The sequence below is a fragment of the Panulirus ornatus genome, chromosome 42 (assembly GCF_036320965.1).
Source record: "Panulirus ornatus isolate Po-2019 chromosome 42, ASM3632096v1, whole genome shotgun sequence".
Classification (NCBI taxonomy): domain Eukaryota; kingdom Metazoa; phylum Arthropoda; class Malacostraca; order Decapoda; family Palinuridae; genus Panulirus; species Panulirus ornatus.
The window spans coordinates 2548383-2557842 of NC_092265.1; the positions used below are offsets into that span (position 1 = coordinate 2548383).

The 9460-nt window shown below is 41.1% G+C and overlaps 1 long non-coding RNA gene across 1 annotated transcript in view; it reads right to left on the reverse strand.

Moving 5' to 3' along the window:
• Positions 1–5083, reverse strand: part of LOC139762034 (uncharacterized) — a 55941-nt gene extending 50858 nt beyond the window's left edge. The window contains exon 1 of the long non-coding RNA XR_011715664.1: positions 4824–5083. This is a non-coding gene — a long non-coding RNA (uncharacterized lncRNA). The remainder of the gene's footprint in view (positions 1–4823) is intronic.
• Between the last annotated feature and the right edge of the window lie 4377 nt (positions 5084–9460).

Here is a 9460-nt window from a genome sequence, read left to right on the forward strand (position 1 = left end):
ATATATATATATATATATATATATATATATATATATATATATATTTCCTGCTGCAGGAGTCCCTTCCATCTTCTACAGGGCTCCCACAGCCAAGTTCACTGGGCGGGACAACAGGTCATAAAGTGTAGTGATGTTGTGAGTGTGTCTGTGTGGCGGGAGTGTTGGGCAACTGAGGAGTAAGTGTTCGGTGTTTTCATTGCAGTAGTTGCATCGTAGGCATAAAGGGTCTTCAGGTATGTTGAATCAGTGTTTGTAGCTTTGCAGCGTTGTGGAGAAAGTGTAGCTCGTGTATGTGTGAGTAGTGTGGCTTCAATGAATGTATGTCTGGTGGAGTCGCGTTTTAGACTGACTTGGGAAGGCGATTATTCAATGCTTATAAAGTCATTTCGGTGTTAGTGTTGTGCTGGCTCGGGGTCAGCTTATATGATATACATACAAATATTCAATTCAGTAGACTATTTCTTTACCTTCCACTCATGAATGACCGTTAATGTTTCTCGCCGAGTTTTGCCAGACGCTGTTCATCATCAACAAATAATCAAGCTCCACATGTCCAGGACATGATACAAATTTTCCAATATATCACGACAGTTAAAATTACCCATTTGTTTCTTTTTCTTTTCTAGTAATTTCCTTAGACCCTACGGGAGAGTCAAGGATAACAGTGACTGTGTAGGAACATATCAGCTCATTTCATTATCTTTTAATGTGAGGTGAGAGAATGCTCAGGTAATCTTTCATTTTTTCGTTTTTCTTATATCTTGGCGCAATTGTAACACGCACGGAATCAATCCGTCTTCATTCTAATCACTTTTTAATCTGTTAAGATGATGAAGTTTGAATACGAAATTTCAGGTATATATATATATATATATATATATATATATATATATATATATATATATATATATCAGCACTAGGTAATGTGGTGTAAAGCGTGATATATAACCATTAATCTACCTTACTCAGTCGATATCAGTATTTTCAAGAGAAAAGAACTGAGGAATATTGATCACTCTCCTAATTGAATGCATCAAAGCTGCATTCTCTATTGAAATAATTTTTAAAGCAAAAATTATGAACTCGTTTCAAGGACAATATCATTATCATTATTATTATTATCATTATTATTACTATCATCATTATCATTATTATCATTATTATCATTACTATTATTTTCATTATCATTATAATGTTGCATAACATTTCAGTGCCTGATTTACTTATTATCAAAAATCTAATGAAGGAACCGTAAGTAATATGCATCTGTGATATGTCTATGTTATAGTGAGGATTTCTAACCCCTGATCCACAGCACCACAGGCAAGAGCTTTCATTAACACGAGACACACGTATGTACGTGGAGGAGGATCCTATCATCTGTACCAGCTGGTGTGGTACACCGTCATGCTCTCCCGCACACTACCTCCAGGGAAATTAAAACAGACGTAAAAAAAAAGAAAAAAAAAAAGAAAGTCAATACGAGCGATGGAAATGCCACTTGGAGGGCCCTCGTCCCCTGAGTTGCACCTCGGTACCAACATAACTTTGAGCCCATCCAAACCTCATCCCAGCCGTTGTTAACATCGTCAGTAAGTGGCAGATTGTTAACTCTTGGCTCAGTATTTCTTAAATTCTGTCTCATACAAACTCCTCATTCTTCCTCATCCACTCACTCCTTCATTATTTTCACCCATGAATTCGATCAGTCCGTCATTTGCCAACGTTCTCACTTCCATAGTTATACAGGTGGAGTTCCACTTGTATAACTATGTACACGCTGCCTCTTGAACTTTTCCTTCTTATTTTTCTAACCTCCCGGCTTTACTTTTGTACATACTTTCTGTGGCCTTTGGCTGCAGTTCATTCAGTAAGCCGTTAGTTATTATCAACACACACACACACACACGCGCACAATAACATACCCTGAAACCAACATTACTTTATCTGTAGCGTGATATATGGTCACATAAATTCCTGTTGCATGATTTTACCTGATGTATTCTGTGAATTCCAGTCATTTATAAATTACCCTGGATTCAGAAAGAAATTGCCGTAAACTATTCATACGAGCATTTATTCTATAATAGCCAAATTCGAGGCAAATACACCCCTCGGCCTGATACATTGGAGAGTAAATTTGTGGCAACAAACAATATTACTAATTCCGATCGAACTCATCCATTCTGGTTCGTAACATCATCAAGACCGCAGTAGCTTATTATATTTCCTGGTGGACAATGACCACAAAGCTAGTATACTTATTGGCTTAAAGCTGGACGATATATTTGGGTGATTTACAGCCTGAGGCAAGACGAAGCTGTGGTGTGCTGGAGGATCGATATGTACGCAATGCATAATAGAGAGGGCCAACCACACCTCACACCGGACCCCTGGAGTTAAAATTTCCTTGCCCTTAATGACGAAATCGTATCAACACGGGGGATCCATTTTTCCTTTTTTTTTTATTCTCAGTAACGCTTGAAAGCAGCGAGTCTTCCCCGTGTCATCTGTCACCGTCGGGGTACCGGTAAGGACAACAGCACAAATTAAGCGGGGCTGGTGCTAGTGCTGGCGCTGCTGTTCCAATCATCACCGAAACAAGCCGGACGCTTGCATCCGTCAGCGTCTCGGAACGAGTCATTAAGAACATACAAAACCTGTCGTCTTCATAACACCGTAGGACGAATGGTAAAGCACTTGTAAACACTCACGTAAAAGATTTACTGACAGCCCCAAGTGTCAACAAATAATCATGTCACGTTGGAGATGTATTATCAGGGGAGCAAAGACGTCCATTCTCAGGGCCAAACACACGAGCCAGACAGGTAATAGACAATTCACTCCAATGTTTGCTTATTGTCTACTCTCTCTCTCTCTCTCTCTCTCTCTCTCTCTCTCTCTCTTACCCCGGCTAGGTCGTGGTGTCACTGGATGTAAGACCGGACAAGAGGAGCTAAGGTGTGGTGAGGAAGTGCAAGGGGAGCTTGGGGTGGAGCGAGGAAAGGTAGGATTTTGTGGGGTGGCGTGGGGGTAGACAGGGTGTACTGGGGTGAGGGAGGCGGGGGGAGGTGGAATAGGATAAAGGGAGGCTGTGTTGAATGGGATGAGAAGAGATAACTTGGGGTAAGGGGAGGATGGTTAGTGGGAAGAAAGTAATGCGTAACAAGAGGAGTACATGGGAAATCCAGGTAAGAGGAGACCTGATGGTCTACGGCAAGGTTTGCTGCTGGGAAACAGTATAAAAGTATTCTACGTTCATAATCTATGACAAACACGTATGCGAAATAACATAAAACAGTGGACCATACCTATGAAGAACGGCAAAGCACTGACGAGACTCAAGTATGTTAGTTAGTAACCCATAGAGTGGGGGGGTGCCTGTTCACCACTATTTCTAGTCTGCGGGAAAAAATCTAGCAATGACTAATGAATAACTATAGTCATGAAATACTAACTTATGCCATGCCTTCTTTTCTTAGTAAAAGCAACGCGTAAGTAGCGGACGCTAAATGAAGCACAATATATATATGCAAAATGCTTACACGACCCTCTATCAAAACAAAAACAACCCAATACTTGTTAACTACCACTCAGGCTCATCTTCAATTACACCCTGCTAGCTATATGTACTTGGTTATGCATTCACGATCTTCATTGTATAACTCATAGTATCCGTAATACTGTGAACTATCGTCATAACACATCTGACGTCACCAGTACATGGGGATGTCGTGACAGTCAGTACTTCACTACCCACACGTAACCATCCTCTCTTTGCAACTCCTCCCCTTACCGCCCCCTGTCCTCCTCCTCCTCCTCACCATACGGTGCGACATCTGTCGGGCCATCATGGCACTTCCCTCAGCTGCTTCGTTGATCGAACCTCAGGTGATTCGAACTCACATTGTGGCTGGTTGACTCCGCAACTGCATAGCCTGAACAGCAAACCTAACAGTCACACAGGAGAACTGTTCATTAACCAAGTGCATCCTTTCCATGACCTCCACAACTATCCTACCCGTCTTCAAACCCACCATATCCAGCAGCAAACCACATCGGCGCTGCACACATGGACTACCTGGAACATAAACATGAACTCTCCTGTGACCACTTGCTCATTCAGATAACACTCCATCTGGCCCACCAGTGCACACAGGCAGAAAAAAAAACAAAAACCATGCACAAATTACAGAACAAAATGGTCACCCCTTACTAGGAACATGGAATCCAAAAGCATCGTTGTTGGGGATTCAACATTCCTTAATCATGCCTAACCCCAATGAATCAACATCATCAAACAAACAAAGGAAAAAATACCATAAAGACATAATGTAGAAAGAAATATAACCCAAACTTCTCTCTCTAAGCTGCAGACCTAATAAAACGAAGGAAACACCTCAGATAAAACCACGAGCCATCCAAAGAAATCAGAGAACAAAGCAAGACTCTAAGCACCACCACTACGAATCTCATCGTTGAAGAATACAGTACAAACTAGTACTCCTTCCTCAATACAACGACCCACAGCAACCACTCTGGTGCACGTTAAACAAAATGCCACATCTACCGCACGCACCCAGCCTCCGGTCATGAAGCACTTCTGACCCAGTCCAACGACACCCCTTCTCACAAAGAATCTCACTGATTCATGAGACACTACTCAAAAATCAGCCACAAACAAACCTCGCCCATAAATGTACGTGAAATCCATCCTGGAACAACACAACTGCTCACTCATCATCCTTCAATGGATAGACAGTGTAAAACAAATTATATCTACTGTATTAAATGGATAATCTATAAATGAAAATTGTACTTACCTAGATAACGCTGAAGCTGGCCCAATACCCATCCTCACTTTGACAGACAAGAATAATCGAGCGCTTGATGGAAACACAACACAGTATCAGTTCATGATAAGAACAGAAGAATTTGTCATTAAAGTACTTAAGGGTTATCAGTCATTGTTTTTAATATTCACCGGTGGGGAAACAGTTTTCACAACGTAACACTGAGGTAACACTGCCTGATAACGGTATAAAACATTTGTATAAACACAGACACACTGTATACATCCATAAAGCACAGGCGGTCTGGGTAAACTGACCCGCGAGCAAAAGTTCAGCCCTGCTTCCTCACCCACAGTGTGACTTCGAAACGTGTGGTTCGAACAACTTAGCTGAAGGAATTGCCTTTTTGAACCAAGGGCTGTTGCACCGGGTAGTTTTGGCTGTTACAGCAGCAACAGTTGGGGAGTTGCTAATACGTATTCGTCATTAACCGTTATTATACTTTCCATATTATTGTAAACCATCGCCATAACAATCCTGACGTCATCAGTATATGGTGATTACGTCATTCGTCGCTCCACTTCCTTCTTCACAGTTCACCCCCACTCCCCGTCTCCACCGTCCATTTCAGAAACACCCCGGTGCGATATTTGTTGGCTCAGAAAGGCAATTCCTTTTATTGCTTTGCAATTCGAACGTCAGATGTTTTGGAGTCACTTGAGTGGCAGTAGGAAGGAACTAATGTCTGCGAGTCTGTTCACCCACACCATTGGTGCTATAATGGATGCATCCAGTTATACTATTGTTTTATACCTATTATTTATGGATCTGACGCATTTTCACGATGGTTGGTTGTTTGTTTAAGCTTTAGGCCTATCAACTGCCAAGATCATTAAGGATAATTAAGGATAATTCTAAGACCACGTGGACTCTCACTAAGCACGTGGCTCTATCGAACAAATAGCTCGTCTTAATCCCGAGAGTTTTTTAGCAGTCTAGTCAAATTAAGATCTATACTCGTGGCGCAAGTATTCACTTGAGTAAAATAGAAAAAAAAAAAATATTTCCAGCTATGTAAAGGTATACTTAAGTTGAATTCTTATTAAATATTTACAAGAAACGGTGTAAATTTATCATAAAGACTGCGATAAATCTAAATACATCTCATTTGCTCTGTTTTCCTTTATACCACTTGGGGTCATCCTCGCGGCGGACACGAATTCGCAATAGGCTTCGTAGCACTTATTCCAGCTTGAACACGCCAGAATGAAGAATATTTAAGTGAATAAGTAAGTCCCAACGTTGTTTATAGGACATTAGAGATACTATATACGCAATAAGATAAATGAAGCGAAAGATACGGCACAATAACACAGGTACTCAGACGAGAGTTCTCTGTACTTTCCTATGTCACGTTTGTGATATTGTCCAGTGAAATTATACTTTTACTTTCTCTTAGCGCCAACCTCAAGTGTACCCATAAACGTTATATAGCTTACCTGGCTTTTCTGCACTGTATAGTAGACACATTAAAGTTAAATAAACACAGCTTCCCTTGTTAGATAAATCTTCTTCATGTTTATGTCAGCGAAGTGACTAGCCTGTTGGTTCTTGTCGCACACGACGGAACACGCATAAAAATAAACGACGGAAATCAGGAAACTGATGCATGAAATTCTTGTGTGACTGCGTCTTTACCTCAGTCTTCCGCTGTGAAAATGTGTGTACATACCAGTTACTGTGTTTGCACAATTGTTTTAAGCTCGTTCAAGTCAGTGTTACGTCGGAGTCTGCGTTATCGACGACATGAAGTAGTTCGTCCTGACCCCGAAAGTTTTCCTTTCATCGTCAGATTGATAACTATTAAGTGATAATAAAACAGAATACACAATGAATTAATTATAAAAGATGCATATAAATTCTTTTATTGCATATTTTCTAGAATGATGAAGTGTATCTTTAGTTATATGACTGATAATCGGAAACATCTCGTTTGTTTTGTTTACATTCGCACTACGTAAGTACGATAACGCTCGCGCTCAGAGTTATCTAAACTCTCCCATGTTACGTTTGTGATATATACTTTCACTTTCTCCTCGCGGCAACTCATATACGCTTTTTAGCTTACCTGGAGTTCCTACGCTGTCCAATACACACAGTAAATATAACCCACAAATCCTCGACAGTAAGCCGTAGCTTGTATGTTTATTTAACGACGTAAACGAAGCGACTGGCCTGTTCTTTCTACATGCGTGGGTGACAGCTCGCGAAAAATAGGATGACGGAAATATGGATTTTGTTGCATGAAATGTTAGTGTGACGCCGCCTCAGTGTTACGTTTTGAAAACTGTTTATATACCAGTGAATAAAAGAACATAATGTAACCCTAAAGTACTTCAAGGACAAAGTCTTTCTGTCTCTGTGTGTAGTGTTTCATACTAACGCCACTTCTGTGAAAGTGAGGATGGATAACACATCAACTTCGGCGACATCTCGGTAAGTACAACCATAATTTATAAGATGTCCTTGTGATGCAATAGATATGATTTGTTTTAACATGTTTGTCCATTGTTGCTGTCCTGTGATATTGTCATTTGTGAAAGTTTTCATGAAAAAGGTAGGTGAATGCTGTTTGTCCAGTAGTAACATTTGATGGATATTCTGTTTTTTTGTATAACTTGTTGCTAATGTAACATTTTCATATACTAACTTAAATGTTTTTCTATATAAAAAATAATATATATATATATATATATATATATATATATATATATATATATATATATATATATATATATATATATATATATATATAACGTTGGAGGCTCCAGTCACGGACTAAAGTTCACATAAAGGCCGGGCCTTAATTGAAATATAGAGAGGATTATGAGAGAGAAAAAGAAGAGACAAGAGAAAGTATTTGCGAAGAACTCAACCCTCAGAAGGCCAGTGGAGGACTTCCACTTCTTGGGTGCTGAGTGAACCAGTTCTTCACCTCATTGCTCGTTTGGACGGGACTCTCATCTTGCACAAGTTTAATATGATGTGGCGGAGGTAATGCCATGGTTCACACTGACGGCAGAAATACTTGCCCTAAAACAATTATGTAATCTTGGCTGCCTTCCACCAGTTTCTTAGGTCCAGACCCCAACATCAAACTCCAGAAATTTGAGCTCACGCTACCACTTCTGCCATTCTTTTCGATAATCTTACGCATATCTCAGGAACAATTATCACCCAGAGCTCTGTGATGGCAGCAACCTCATCTGCAGCTGACCTGACTACTTCAAGTGATGAACTCATTAATCTTACTGCTAGAGACGTGACATGTTGATGGTAGTGGTGTAGGAAGCCCATACCACAGCAGAGGATTTCCAAAGTGTTGATCAGGCCTTTGTGTGAAAGAGATGATGATCTTCGCGGGCTTCCAAACATGATGACCTTCGCCTACAGCTGCGGGCGTGAAATAGATCTTAAGATCCCATTCTTACAGTGACACTGGTGTCTGGATTGTCGTCTCAACGCTTCAGGTGATATATGGCCCTGCTGAACGAAGTCACTGGTGACGTATGGTTGTAAACACCGACCGCTTGCCTGTGGACGGAGTGACTGACAACCAATCCGACAGGTGCTCATCGTTTCAGGCATTGCTCATAGTGTTCACCCCTGTCGTTGCTTTTACTCGCCTGCTTACTGCCTTATTTTTCCCTCTCTTTGGTCAGTAGGCTGAGAGGCTGCTGTTAAGCGCTAGACACATCTTGTTCCCGTGAAGGTTGGGAACCAGACTGTGTTTGTGATGTGTAGGTGCATGTCTCTGTAATCGTTTGTGTGCTTATGTCCTTGCATATGTATGTCTGTTTTTGTGTTTATGCCTCTGAATATGTGTGTTTGCTTGTTTTTACCTGCACTTGTGTTTGTCTAATTGTTTTGTGTGTGCACTTCTTTGTAACTGTTTATGTGTTTATGCGTTTGTGCTTGTTAAGTGTTGTCATAAGTGTATATTTTTGTATGCATGTGTAGGCATGAGTATGTAGGTACGTGTCTGACCATATGTCCCTTTGTACGTGTATGTACATAAATATGTACACATTATGTGTACGTATAACCGCGCTTGCATGTGCTTGTATCCGCGTGTCTATGCGACGGCATGCACGAATATAATTCCACTCTTACCTACAACTGTGCCTCGTAAAAAACGAGTGAAAATAAATGCAATTATCTTTATACCGTGGCCTGGGGCAGAGCCAGGGACGCGAGCCAATCCATCAGGGGCAGTGGAGCAGCACTGTTAACAAGCAGCACCAGCGGTCGGGAAGCAGTGAGCGGTGACCCGGGCCACGCTACCTTCACTTGTTATAGCCACATCACTCGCCACCATTACTCCACCTTACTCCCACTGTGCACGTAGCCTGAGTCTTTTTTTCTCTCTCTTTGGCTGGAAATTAAAAGTAAAACAGAGAGAGAGAGGAATATCCCAGGAGTCATCAGAGGTTGAAGAGACCCAAGATAAGAGAGAATTTGAGACGTGGTGATTACTAGCCCACATGATTCGCGGTAGAAATGAGGCTCTGAGGTATAAAGATTACGATCCCGCCTGAAGATCGAATCACTGCATCTGACCCCGCCTGAAGATCGAATCAGGGCATCTGATACTGCTTGAAGATCGA